This window comes from Sarcophilus harrisii, chromosome 2, assembly GCF_902635505.1.
Source record: "Sarcophilus harrisii chromosome 2, mSarHar1.11, whole genome shotgun sequence".
NCBI lineage: Eukaryota > Metazoa > Chordata > Mammalia > Dasyuromorphia > Dasyuridae > Sarcophilus > Sarcophilus harrisii.
This window is the reverse complement of record NC_045427.1, coordinates 321,198,277-321,211,342: the sequence shown is the minus strand read 5'-3', so window position 1 is coordinate 321,211,342 and position 13,066 is coordinate 321,198,277. Positions and strand designations below refer to the sequence as shown.

General features: G+C 36.9%; 1 protein-coding gene and 1 long non-coding RNA gene across 2 annotated transcripts in view; one reads left to right on the top strand and one right to left on the bottom strand.

The window, feature by feature from the left end:
* Positions 1–316: 316 nt before the first annotated feature.
* LOC116421588 lies at positions 317–8,029 on the bottom strand. Its single transcript, XR_004232031.1, has 3 exons — positions 7,525–8,029; positions 6,935–7,060; positions 317–3,169 (listed from the first exon to the last, which is right to left on the bottom strand). It is a non-coding gene; the product is annotated as an uncharacterized LOC116421588 (long non-coding RNA).
* Positions 8,030–13,066, top strand: part of WDR89 (WD repeat domain 89) — a 34,035-nt gene continuing 28,998 nt past the window's right edge. The window contains exon 1 of the mRNA XM_031952699.1: positions 8,030–8,537. The gene's annotated coding sequence lies outside the window, so the exon portion shown is untranslated. The remainder of the gene's footprint in view (positions 8,538–13,066) is intronic.

Here is a 13,066-nt window from a genome sequence, read left to right as displayed (position 1 = left end):
AATGTTTAAAATACAGATTTTTTTCTTATGCTTATGTGACGTTTCTGTCTGAAAGTTTTCTTTAAAAAGAAAAACTTTTCTGGTTTAATCTTTAGGTCCTGAGTTATCACAGAGTTTAGGTATTGAAAAGCATCTTAAAAGCTGTAGAATTCATTTTTCCCACCCAATATAAGAATAACTTTCAAAATATCACTAACAGCAAGCCACATGGAATGCTTCAAAGTTCCTTTTTTCCCCCTGAGGCAATTGAAGTTAAGTGACTTGCCCAGGGTCACACAGCTAGGAAAGTGTTAAATGTCTGAGAACAGACTTGAACTCGGGTCCTCCTGATTTCAGGGCTGGGACATTCTATCCACTGCACCACCTAGCTGGCTCCATATGGAATACTGCCAAGTAGCAGGGTACTCCATTTTTAAGACAGCATGTTCCTCTGTTCCATCAGCTATCTGGGGTCCAAAAGTAAGCTAGTTTTCCATTTATAGAAAGTGAAATCCCTCCCCACTGAAGGGTAAAAAGTTACCATACCATGAAGTTTCATTGAAAGAACTAGAAGAATAGGGGAGAAGTAAGAATGGATCAGGACTGGTTCTGGGGAAAAACATTTGTCAACCAGGGAGAGAATGGAAGAATGTCATAAAATAATGATGAAAAAGGAGCTACCATATATTTGATATTTAAAAGAAAATTTGAAGCTCTTGGAAAAGAGGAAACTAAATGTTCTAAAGAAGCAGATGCTTGTCCTTTAAGAAGTGACAGTAGAGCCACAAAGTCTCATTCAGTGAGGATCAGAGAAGAAAGGAATAGGTGCTCATTGGAGACTACTATGAGATATGAAGGCAGCTGCTTGTCAATCTGATAATAGAACTTATATCAAAGACATAATAGAAGTTGGTATTAAGTTATCTGTTTTAAAAATTCTTGTAAGTTTCTCTATTGATTCATATTGTCACAAATGGTATTGTTCAAAGAAAATTTTTTAAATTCACCAAAGATTATGAAGTTTTGAGGCAAGAAAATGACAAAGGCCCACGAGGGTGGGCAATGCCCAGCCACAGACCATATAAGGCTAATGAAATTATTTGCTAAGGTGTCACTTAGGTGATAGAACTGAGAGCTATAATAGTCTCCCACTGCTTGAGTTCTATAAATTGATAATTTTTTATGTTCTGGGAATGCTGTTTTTGTGATGATCTAAGGGGAGGGGGGAGGGTAAAGAAACAATTTTTGTCTCCTTCCTCTTGACTAGAAAATGATCTTGTGAAATTTAAAAGGTCAAAATAATTTCCTAAAAAGTGTCCATTCAGCATATTTGGAACATCAGTAGCTAACTTTAGAATGTTGTCATAAGCTAAAGACAAAAACTAGTCATTGTCAAAAGCTTTACAAGGAGCATGGTAGAAGACTATTGTCATGCTAAATGGCAGGGTTCATCAGGACACTACAGAAGGGACAAAAGAACTTTGTCAAGAATTATCAGTTATTCCTTTGTCACATGTGCTCTTTCTTGTGTTCTCTAAGCTGACCCCACTTTCTCCTGGACTCTTTTTGTACTTTTGAGAGAACTTGGCCCCTTGGAGGTTATTTTGTACCAATTACAACTCTGGTGAAGTTCTTCCTATACTACAGTCAATATTGATATCAACTTATAATCACTAGAAACATACCAGTGGGGGCTACAGTACCAAAAAGTAGAACCCCAATCCTTCAGTTTTACCCTTGGAACTCTGAGGAACCAGTAAGTGCACTCTAAAGATCTAGCCTGCCAGTGAGAGTGTTGCTTGGGATAATGAGTCCCATAGCCTACCTTATATGTTATAGTGCAGATTCATTTTGGGATTTGGGTTGAACTTAAGTTCCTGTTCAACTGCAATTTTGTGAGTTTATGGGTTCTTTTAGAAAGTTGTTTATATTAAAACTAAAATCTGCCTCAGTCTACATCCAATAACTGACCTTAGTTGCATTGTAAAAAACTGGTTTTTTTTCCCCCCTACATGACTATTCTTCAGATATTTAAAGGCAGTAATCATATCTTCCCCCTTAGTCTTTTGTAATCTAAATCATCTCTAGCTTCCTCCACCATTTTTAATATAATATTGTTTCTAAATATTACCATCCTCCTTGCACTTTTCTGTATGGAACATAAAGTATATTCAGGGACGGTTAGTACTTCTAGTGTGTAGGCTGCTGAACCCTTTTCAGGGCTGCTTTCTATCCTTGGTGTGCACTTAATTCACACAACTTTCATCTATGAGTCCAATAAGTTGTAGTATGCACAGTGGCCACCTTCTGGCAAACTGTTTCCACAGACAGATTAAACCATGTTAAGGATAAACAGTAGGTCTTGGATCCTTTGGTGAGCTGGGGTGATGAATCTCCCAAATCTGTGAAAACTTCCTCCAGCAGAATGGGCAGATGAAAACAATTTGTTCTACCAGCCAGGAAGGTGACTGAAACAGGCTCTAAGCTTAGTTAGATAATGAAGACACCAAGATCATATATTGCATCCCAAGCCATCATCACTTGTCTTGACTTTGTCTTACTAATGGACTCCAATGACTTTGGAAGAGTGAGGCTGAAAACTTAACTATGTATCACCTAAATCTAATTTATTCATGAAGCAAAAAGACATAATACATATACTAATTTTTTAAACCTATCTCAAAGCCCTGGGGCAATAGACAAGTGACAAAGAAGCAGATGAGGATATATTGGAAGCTGTAATTACCTGAATGCAAGTGGCTCAGACCATAGAGTCATCTCTTCACTGGGCAGGAGGATTCTGTAGCCCCTTGGGTGTCTGAGCAGCTTTCTAAGCATTGTACTGTTCACCTCCTGGTGTGAAGAAGAGGCTAGAAAAGATGCCCTAAAAATTGACTGCTTCACCCAACCCTGCCTTTATCTCAGCAGGTGGGGGATCCCACTCAGTGGTCAGAACATTAAAAAGATGTAGAAAAACATTTGCAAATATGATTCCATGTGCCATTGGTACATGAAATATATGCATACTTACAGGCAACATAAAATCCAAGAGACCTGGAAGATGTACAGCTCTTGTTGCAAAAGAATTTGGCAGGTTTCACATCCAAATAGTAGCCCTCAGTGAAACAAGGCTGGCAAATGAAGGTTAGCTTGTCGAAGTTGGAGTTGGTTACACGTTTTCCTAGAGTGGCTGCAAATCAAAACAAATCTAGTCAACAAGCTTGTGTGCCTACCAAAAAGAATGAATGATAGATTCATGATAATGCGACTGCCACTTGCAGGAAAGCACCATGCCACCATCACCTTATGACAAACCCTGATGAAATCAAAAATTTTATGAAGACTTGGAAATCTTTTTCATCAACATGCCAAACAAGCTTATATTTCTGGGTGACTTTTAATGCAAGAGTAAGCATAGTTATCAAGGAGTCCTTAGGAGGAATGGAGTTGGAAATAGCAACAGCAATGGTCATTTACTGAAGACTTGTGCATCTCATGACCTCTTCACAAACCTTTTACCTAAAAAATAAAACTTTGTATATGCACCACCCTTGCAGCAAACATTGACATTTAATAGACTGTGTTATTGTAAGGAGAGAAGAGTGCTAGATTGGCCATAGCCTTATCCTCTCCAAGCTAAATATTTGCATTCAACAAAAGCAGTGACCCCAAAGTAAAATGACCACCAGAAGACTTAATGTCAACAGATTAGATTGATTGTCCAAGCAGAAGAGTTTGTTTACAATTTGCAGGGAAAGCTGAGCAAAGCATGGTTGGCAACAGTGGAGCAGAAATGGAGTAGCCAGCTTTCAGAGATTTGGTATACTGCACTCCATTTACTTATCTGGACAAGAACATGCGCAAATATCAGGACTGGTTTGACAAAAATGATGGGAAAATTCAGAAATTGTTAAATGAAAAATGAGAACAACTCAGAATGTACCAGAAGAATAGTTTATCCATCTCTAAGAAGGCAGCATCTATTTCCAACCAGTATGATGTGCCCATGTCAACGGTATTATATTCTATGATTGAAGCAGAATTGGAGAAAAAATTAGTTTTTTTTAGTATTTGCCTGACTTAACCAATCTATATCAATACTTCAAAAACTTCAAGATTTCATCCATGTTGGGCATTCATTCCATCAAAAGGTTGCATCCTTAAGCACCATTAACAGACAATCTTAATGGGTTTCTGTTTCTCAAATGTCTTTTGATATTTAGTTTTGGGTTTAAAGGAATTTAATAAACCCCTTTAATAAAAAGCTGATCATTAAAGGATAAAAAGACAGTTTAGATGGCACAGTGGATAGAGTATTGGATTTGTTTGGGAAGACTGATCTTTCCGAGTTCAAATCTAGCACTTACTAGCTGTGTGATCCTGAGTAAATCATTTAATTGTTTGCCTCAGTTCCCATAACTTGAAGGAAATGGCACAAGAAAACACCCAAAGGTGTCACTGTATATAATTGAGATTATACAACATTAATTTAGAGAGTAAACATGCAGTCCATCCCAAGGTATATACTCAAAGTTTTCTAGCTCAGGAAAGAGTAAAAATTGATTTATTTTTTTCTATTTATACATGTATATAAACTTTTAAAATACACATTTCTTTATGAATTGTGTTGGGAGAGAAAAATCTGAACATAAGGGAAAAACCACAAGAGAAAAAACAAAAAAGTGAACATAGCACATGTTGATTTACATTCAATCTCCATATTCTCTTTCTGGAGGCAGATGGCATTTTCTGTCCAAAGTTCATTGGAATTGCCTTGGATAACTGAATTGCTGAGAAGAGCCAAGTCTTTCATAGTTGGTCATCACACAATCTTGCTGTTAACTGTGTACAATGTATTCCTGGTTCTGCTTGTTTCGCTCAGCATTAATTCTTGTCAATCTAAAATCAGTTTGTTCATAACTTTTTATAGAATAATATTCCATTACTTTCATATACCATAACTTATTTAGCAATTCCCCAGCTGATGCACATCTACTCATTTTCCAATTCTTTGCCACCACAAAAGGAGCTGCTACAAACATTTTTGCACATGTGGGTCCTTTTTGCTTTAAGATTTCCCTGGAATATAGAGCCAGCAATGGCACTTCTGGGTCAAAGGATATACAGTTTTATAGCCCTTTGGGCAAAGTTCCAAATTGCTACGAGTATGCTTTTTTGAAAACCCTGACAAAGTAAAAAACCTGGACAATACATTTCAATGTATAAGGAAAGAAAATTGCCCAGTAAATCAACTAGAAACAGAGGGGAGAGTAAAAGCAGATTCTAATAGTCATCTCCCGAAAGATACAGCAAATGAAAACATCCATGAATATCATAACCCAAATGGAGAGTTTCCAAATCAAAGAAAAAATATTTCAAACTGCCAGATTCTTATTCAAGTACCAAAGGTGCTGGCCTTAAATATAGAAGGCAGATTAGACGAAGAGAAGGATGGAGCTTTTAAAATTATGGATAGTGGAAACAATCTTAACAAAAGATGATCATAAAAAACTTTTTTTCTTGACTTCATTTTTTTTTTTATTAAAGCTTTTTATTTTCAAAACATGCATGGATAATCTTTCAACATTAACCCTTGCAAAACCTCGTGTTCTAATTTTTCCCCCTTACCCTGCATCCTCCCCTAAATGACAAGTAATCCAATATATGTTAAACATGCTAAAAATATATGATAAATCCAATATATACATACAATTATCTTGCTGCACAAGAAAAGTCAAAAAGGAAAAAAATTAAATGCAAGCAAACAACAAAAAAGAGTGAGAATGCTATGGTGTGATTCACACTCAGTTCCCACTATCCCGACTCTGGGTGTAAATGGCTCTCTTCATCACAAGATCATTGGGACTGGCCTGAATCATCTTATCGTTGAAAAGAGCCACATCCATCAGAATTGAGCATAGTATAATTTTCTTGTTGCCGTGTACAATGATCTGCTGGTTCTGCTCATTTCACTTAGATCAGTTCATGCAAGTCTCTATGTCTCATCCTGCTGAACGAAAAAAAAAAAGATAATTCTGATAAAATTAAAGTTTTATACAAACAAAATCATTGTAGTGAGAACTGTAAGGAAAACAAATGAGAATTATTTTTTTTTGGCAGCAAATTTTTCTAAGGGTCTGATAAATATAGGGAATGGCTATAAATACATTCAAAATTCCATTCTTCAGGAAATAAATAATGAGTATATGAATAGGCTATTTTCAAAGGAGGACAGGTGAATTCGAAACAATATAGTGTTAAATGTTCCAAATTACTCATAAAGAGAAATGTTTATTAAGACAACTCTGAGGATCATGGAAACTGAGTGTAAATCACAACATAGCATTTTCACTTTTTTGTTTGCATTTTTTATTTTTCATTTTTTCCTTTTTGATTTGTGCAGCAAGATAATTTTATAATACTTATTAAGACGACTCACACCCATCAAATTGTCAAAGATTTAAAAGGGGGAATGATACCTATTGGAAGAACTGGGAGGGAGAGGGAGAATGGCAGACTTAAGCACACTAATTCATTGTTGAAGGAGAAATGAACTGGTTCTAACATTCTGGAAAGCAATTTGGAACCATACTGAACTCAATATGCTATGTATATTTTCTTTAAGCAATGATAGCACTACTGGATATATAGCCCCCAAAAATAAAAAATAAAGAGACAGTACATACCTATAGATACAAAAATATGTATAGTCGCTTTTTTTTTCATTGCAAATAACTGGAAACTAAGTGCCCCAAAGAAATTATCATGACTATATATATATATATCATGACTATGACTATAACTATAATTGAATATAACTGTAGCATACAAAAGGAGGAAAGGGACATATTCACAGAAACATGAAAAGATTTGAGTAAATTTATCTACAGTGAGGGGGATGAGAGAGAACTAGCACAGTTTACCAGAACATTATGCAATTGTTAAGCAAAATTACCTTCAAAAGCTTCAGAACTCTAAAGTAGCAAAGACTGATGACTCATGCTTTCCACCCGTTGGTAAGGAGGTAGTGGAGAATGATTGTAGTGCATATGAACAGGCTGAATGAGACATATTTTGTCATCTACAATCAATAGGAGAATTTATTTTGCTCAATTAAACCTAGGAGTTTTTTATAGGAATAGACGGGAATTGGGAGTCTTGGGATGGAAATGTGGTAATAAACTCTCCAGTGGTTTAAAAAAGGGAAAAAAGAAAAAAAAAAAATTAGTAGAGCAGCATCAAGGAAACATACATACAACAGAGAAGGGATTTCAGAAATCTATTTGATTTTTTTGGGAGCAAGTGGTTTTTTTTTTAGGGGGGCATTTTTTGTGGTCCCAGCTTTTAGCATAGTAGGTACTTAATAAATGCTTGTTGACAAGGAGACACAAAGCACAAGCAGGAGGTGTTCTCTTTGTTGTTTAATAATGTACTCGTCTTTGTGATCCTATTTGGGGTTTTCTTGGCAAAGTTTTCTTGGAGTGGTTTACCATTTTATTCTCCAGGTCATTTTTACACATGAGAAACGAAGGCAAACAAGCTTACATGATTTGCTCAGGATCACACGGTAAGTGAAGTCGGATTTGAGCTTGAGAAGATGAGTCTTCCTGAGCTCAGGACCAGTACTCTATCTAGTTGCTCTGCAATGTTGAAACAACTGTTAAATTTAAGCTATATTTAAAAAAAGAAAAAGCTGTAAGAAATCTAATCATAATCTTTGTTTTTTTGTATAAGTTAAGCTCCTGTTTATCAAATTCATAACTTTTTAAGATGCTATAAAAAAATTTTAAGTTAAAAAAACCCCAAAAACTTATGTGAATGGGTGGGATCGCCTTCACATGGCTCCCAGCAGTCAGTGACACCAAAAAGGAAGCTTTCAAGCAAGGACAACTGGAAACCACCAGAGAGCATCCACAACATTGCGGATTTTCGCACGCCACTATGGCTTCTTGAAAGAAATAAAGTTGTTGATGTTTCAGTTGACGTAATGGACGTGGGGAGAAGAGGACGTCGTAACGACGCAGCCTCTCACTTCCCCTTAGCCATCTTTGGTCGGGCCACCCGCTTCTTCCGCGTTCCCCCTCCACCCCCTTTTCTCCGCCCCACCTCTCTCGCCTTGACCAATCCCCTTTGGACTTCCGTTCTTGGTCTACCCAATGGGAAAAAAGAAGACAGCGTTGCCGGAGGTAATTAAGGACAGGGAGCGGGTTCTTGGCTTCCTTCGAAACTCCGCGGGGCGATGGTATCCACGTGGTTGGGACGCTGTGCTCTGTTCTCCCATTTCTCTCGGAGGTGATTTGAACCGACTGCGAGGGCGAGTCGGGAAGCTGGACTGCAGAAGCATTCTGGGAGCGGCCATTGATCCCTGAAGCCCAGGGAGCTGATCGCGTGCGTGCGGGGGAAGAGGGGCATACCTCCCTTCCTCCCTCCCCCGCGGCACTCTGAGGAGGAGAAAACACCTTCCCCTTTAGGAAGCTTAGGCTGCCGGAGAAAGGCTCATCGAATGCAGTTGTTAAGATCACGATTTTCTCGCTACTTGACCCTGGAACGAATCCCCGGTGAGTTTAGTACATTACCTCTGCTTGTTTCTCTCGAAGGGACTTTTAGTGACACCCAGCGGACTCTCTAGGAACTATAAGAGTGGTAGTTCATAATGGGGTGGTTATTAACGTAGAACTTAAAATAACTTTTGGTGAGTTTTTGTTTTTAGCTCGGGGGAAGCATCCCATTTGCCTGGAATGGTTTGCAGCAGTCATAATAGCTAGCATTTATGTACCGCTTTAAGGTTTGCAAAGCACTCTGCAAATCACGTTTTTATCTTAACACTGTGAGATTGGTGCCGTTATTACTTCCATTTATAAAAGAAGACACTTAAAATAGATAAGAGATTTAGTGACTTCCCCGGGGCCACGTAGTGAATGTGTTCGAGGTTGGTTTTAATTTCTGGTTTCCCTGATTCGCAGTCCAGTACTTCCTTCAGTGTATCTCTTAGCTGCCTTATAATCATAGCTTTTTAACCTGGGGTTTGTGAATTTATTTTTTTGAAAAATTTAGAAAACGTAATTGGTTCTTTTGAATTTTGCATATCATACTTAATGCATCCAAAAAGATTTTTCTAAAATGAAACCCATAGGCTTCATCAAACTGCCAGAGATCTGTGACACAAAAAGGCAAAGCCGATCATCAAGCCACTTTTTGGGGCTGTACTAATAAGCCCTTGTTTAAAATTTGACTACGGCTGGGGTCCACAGCACGCAAAAAAAGATGAAGGGCATTTTTCAGAACCAGGGGCTGGGAATATAATTTAAACCCAAATTGTGAATGAAAATTAGATGTGTGTGTGTGTGTGTATGTGTATGTGTGTGTGTGTATATATATATATATATATATATATATATATATATATATATATATATATTTAACTTCGTTTTACCCACTTTTTCATTGGATGAGGTGTCTCGGGTTTTTAAGTACCCAAACTTTTTTTAATGCTTTGAATTACTTTAAAATCTGGGCATGTTGTATTTAATTCATTCTTTAATGAGGCAAGGTATGAACTTCAATTTTGAATTGAATTGTCCCAGTCCAAAGGGTCTGTTTGTCTTTACACTAAATTAGTCTCAGAAGTGCTGTGCCTTTTAGGAGAAAGAGAGAGATAGAGAGAATGTGTATGTACTACGTGTAAATTTGAAGTTACCTCTCAAAAAGAACATTTCCAAATAACAGTGGAACACAAAAAGAAGAGTGCAAATAAAACCACGAATTTGTTTCATCTTGCTTGCTTTGCTAAAGCTCACATGTAACTTTCAAAACTGTATTTGTGTTTTCTTTGTGAACTCCTGTTATTTTTTCTGTGTGTGTATGCAAATACATACATACTTATTTTAAAAATGCTTCATAATCCTCATTTTGGCTTCAGTATTGCTAAATTTTCTCTTGTCTTGCTATTTTCTTGTTTACCACTAGTAGTTTGTCTCCCATCTTTAAAATTTACTACAGACCAAGAAACCTGGTTACCTAACTTTACAGCTGTCTAAAATATGAATAGTCGGCAGTCTAAGGTCTGACCACTCTCTCTAAAGTATTCTTTAGTATGAATTTAAGGACACTGCTTTTCTGAACTATTTTGCATCTAGAGACTTGTTTTCTGATTTGTTGTGATTTGGGTTAGTGAAGTTGTTCTCTGGATACGTGAGGTGTTTTATGATATTGTGTATGTTTAGTTTTATCATGGACAAAAGAAAAACGTACTTCTTGTAGATGAAGTAAACATACGTGTACATGATGTATCTCCCTTCCCTCAAGTTATGCTCCAAAAGTTTTTTGAGCTGTCTTGTTATGTCTTTGGGTTCTCAAGATGAAGGGGAGAAGGATAAAGTATAAAAAAGCTAGGAAAGTAGGGTGAGCCAGGTTATAAAGGATAAATGATAAACAGGAGTTTGTATTTGAATTTGAATCTAGAGGTAAATATAGAGGCATTTTGATAGGATAGGGAGTGAAATAGGTGTAGTCATACCTAGAGAAATTTAGAGAAAATTGTTTTGACCACTGTATGGAGGATGGATTGAAGTGGAAAGAGGTTTTAAGACCAAATATTAGGATGTGGTTTTTGCAGCTATTTTCTAGGAGGGCTTGGAGTAAGAGAAGGGAGGAGAATTTAAGAACTATTGTGAAGATCTGATTGACAACTTAGAAATGGATTAGATGTGTGAAAGGAAGAGTGAGAATTGAGTGTTTATCTTGAAGAAAACATTTTGCTTTCTTTTTTTTTTTTATTCATAGACTAGAAAAGAAAGGTGAAATGTTATTTATCACCTCACAAATAATAATTGTTGTTTATAGGGTCATATATTAGCAGCTAGGTGAAGCAGTAGATAAGAGTCCTGGGCCTGGAATCAGAAAGACTCATCTTCTTGAGTTCAAATTTGGCCTTAGTCACTTACTATCTGTGTGACCCTAAGCATGTCATTTAGTTCTTTTTACTTCAATTTCTTCAAGTGTAAAATGAGCTAGAGAAGAAAATGGTAAACCACTCTAATCAGTGTCATTGCCAAGAAAACCCCAGTGGGATCATGAAGAGTTGATCATGACTGAAATGATTAAACAATAAAATTGGGTTTAAATGTTCTTTCTCTGATTTTAGTCTCACCCCAACTCTGGGACTTAGACATCACAGGTATTATTCAGATTTATTTTTATTTATGAAATAATCAAAGGTTCTCTAGTAAGGGAACTTGCTAATGGTAAGTATTAGAGGAATGGTTGAATCAGGGTTGTCCGACTCCACTTCTAGCATTCTGTCTACTACACTAAGCTGCTTCTTATGAGACATGATTTATTTGGACCCTTTCGCTATCCTAATCAGTATTAATAGAATCATATCAAAGTTCATTATATAAGGCCTCAGAGCTGTGAGCTACAGATTCTAAGTTCAATTGCTTAACTATATTTAGGAAGTTAACAAAAACCTCTCCATCCTTGTTTTTCCTTCTTGTGATGACCAAACCCAGTGTGACAGAAATGACAGATATATGGCAAGTCTCCTAAAATATTTTTGTACCTCTGGACCAGTCTCTTATCCCGTAGGAGCAGGAGACTATCTTATGACCACCTAGGTCACTTATCGTGATAGCTTGTACTGTTTTCTCCTGCCCAAACTAAGAAGAAATCTGTCCATTTTGTGTGGAGATAACTCTACCCAATTTGTAATCCTGCTGACATTATTTTGCTTATTTTAGCTTATATATCTAATGTTAATCAGTGGAATTATTCTGTATTTAGTATAGCCGATCTGGAATGACTGGACATCTAGCCATATGAAAAAAGAACCCTGGAAGGAAGAGGCATGTCAGATCATCAGATCATGATGAAGCTCAGAGGTCCACTTCATTAGAGGGAATCATGGATCCTTTAATATGTCACTGGTTCAGAGATCTCAGTTCCTTTTATTGTAAATGGGATAATTTTAATCCCTACACTCTATTTTGAGTAAATTCACCTAAAGAAAGAGGTGTTTCTATACCTACAGGAGATTATCACTTCAACAAGTCTCTAGGAATCAAGTTGTTTAAATGATTAAATGTTTCCATGTTAAGTCAGTAAGTCTTCAAGCTTTTAAATGGTTTTTATGTGCTGGGCCTTGCACCATCAGGGAACTTATATTCTACAAGGGAGAATATAACATGTCCATAAATAAGTATATATAAGTTATATGCAAAATAAATATAAAGGATTGGGGGGAGAGTAATGGCACTAACAATGGGATAGGCTTTCTGGAAGGTGGTGGCAGGAGCTAAGCCTGGAATAGCTTAGCTGCAGAGAGATCACATATTTAGAGTACCAGTAGTCAAAGTATGGATGGTCTAAAAACTGTGATTCTTAGCCCTCTGTCTCCTTTCCTGTCATATTGTTAATCATCATTGCATAGGAGTAAGGGGCCACATGGCACAAGACGGAGGCCATTTAAAAAAGTTTCTTTTTTGTCCCGGAGACAATGTAATGCAAAGAGCAGTGTTAGAAGAGGCAACCAGAAACATCCAAATCTCAGTGAAAAACCAAAATTCATTTTAAGTGTGAAGAGGTGGAAGGAATTTAAAATAGGCTTAGGTGGCACAGTGGATAAAGTGTTTTATGGATGTTTGTTTTTATTTTTCCCATTGCTGTCACTTCCCAGTCACTAGTTTTGCATTTGTTAAGTGCCTACTGTGTGCCATGGACTACACTAAGCTTGAGTGATGCAAAGAAAGGCAAGAAATAGGCCGTGTTCTCAAAAAGCTCATAGTGACTCCAAATAAAACTATTCTTTGAAATGTAGTACAGTAAAGGGAATCAACATTGAGGTCAAAATCTTCTCTTTCCACACCTATATTCTTCCACCTCTCTAATGAGCCTGATATCATGCTTTCCCACTAGTCTTTGGAAATCTCAGTTGGTTATTGTATTGATTAGAGCACTAAAATCTTTTATTGTTTTTGCTTTTTGTGGTCACACTGTAAATTGTTCTGGTCCTGCTCTTTATAGGTTCATATAAGACTTCCTAAATTTCTCAGCAATCTTCATGTTTGCCATTTCCTATGGTTTAATAATG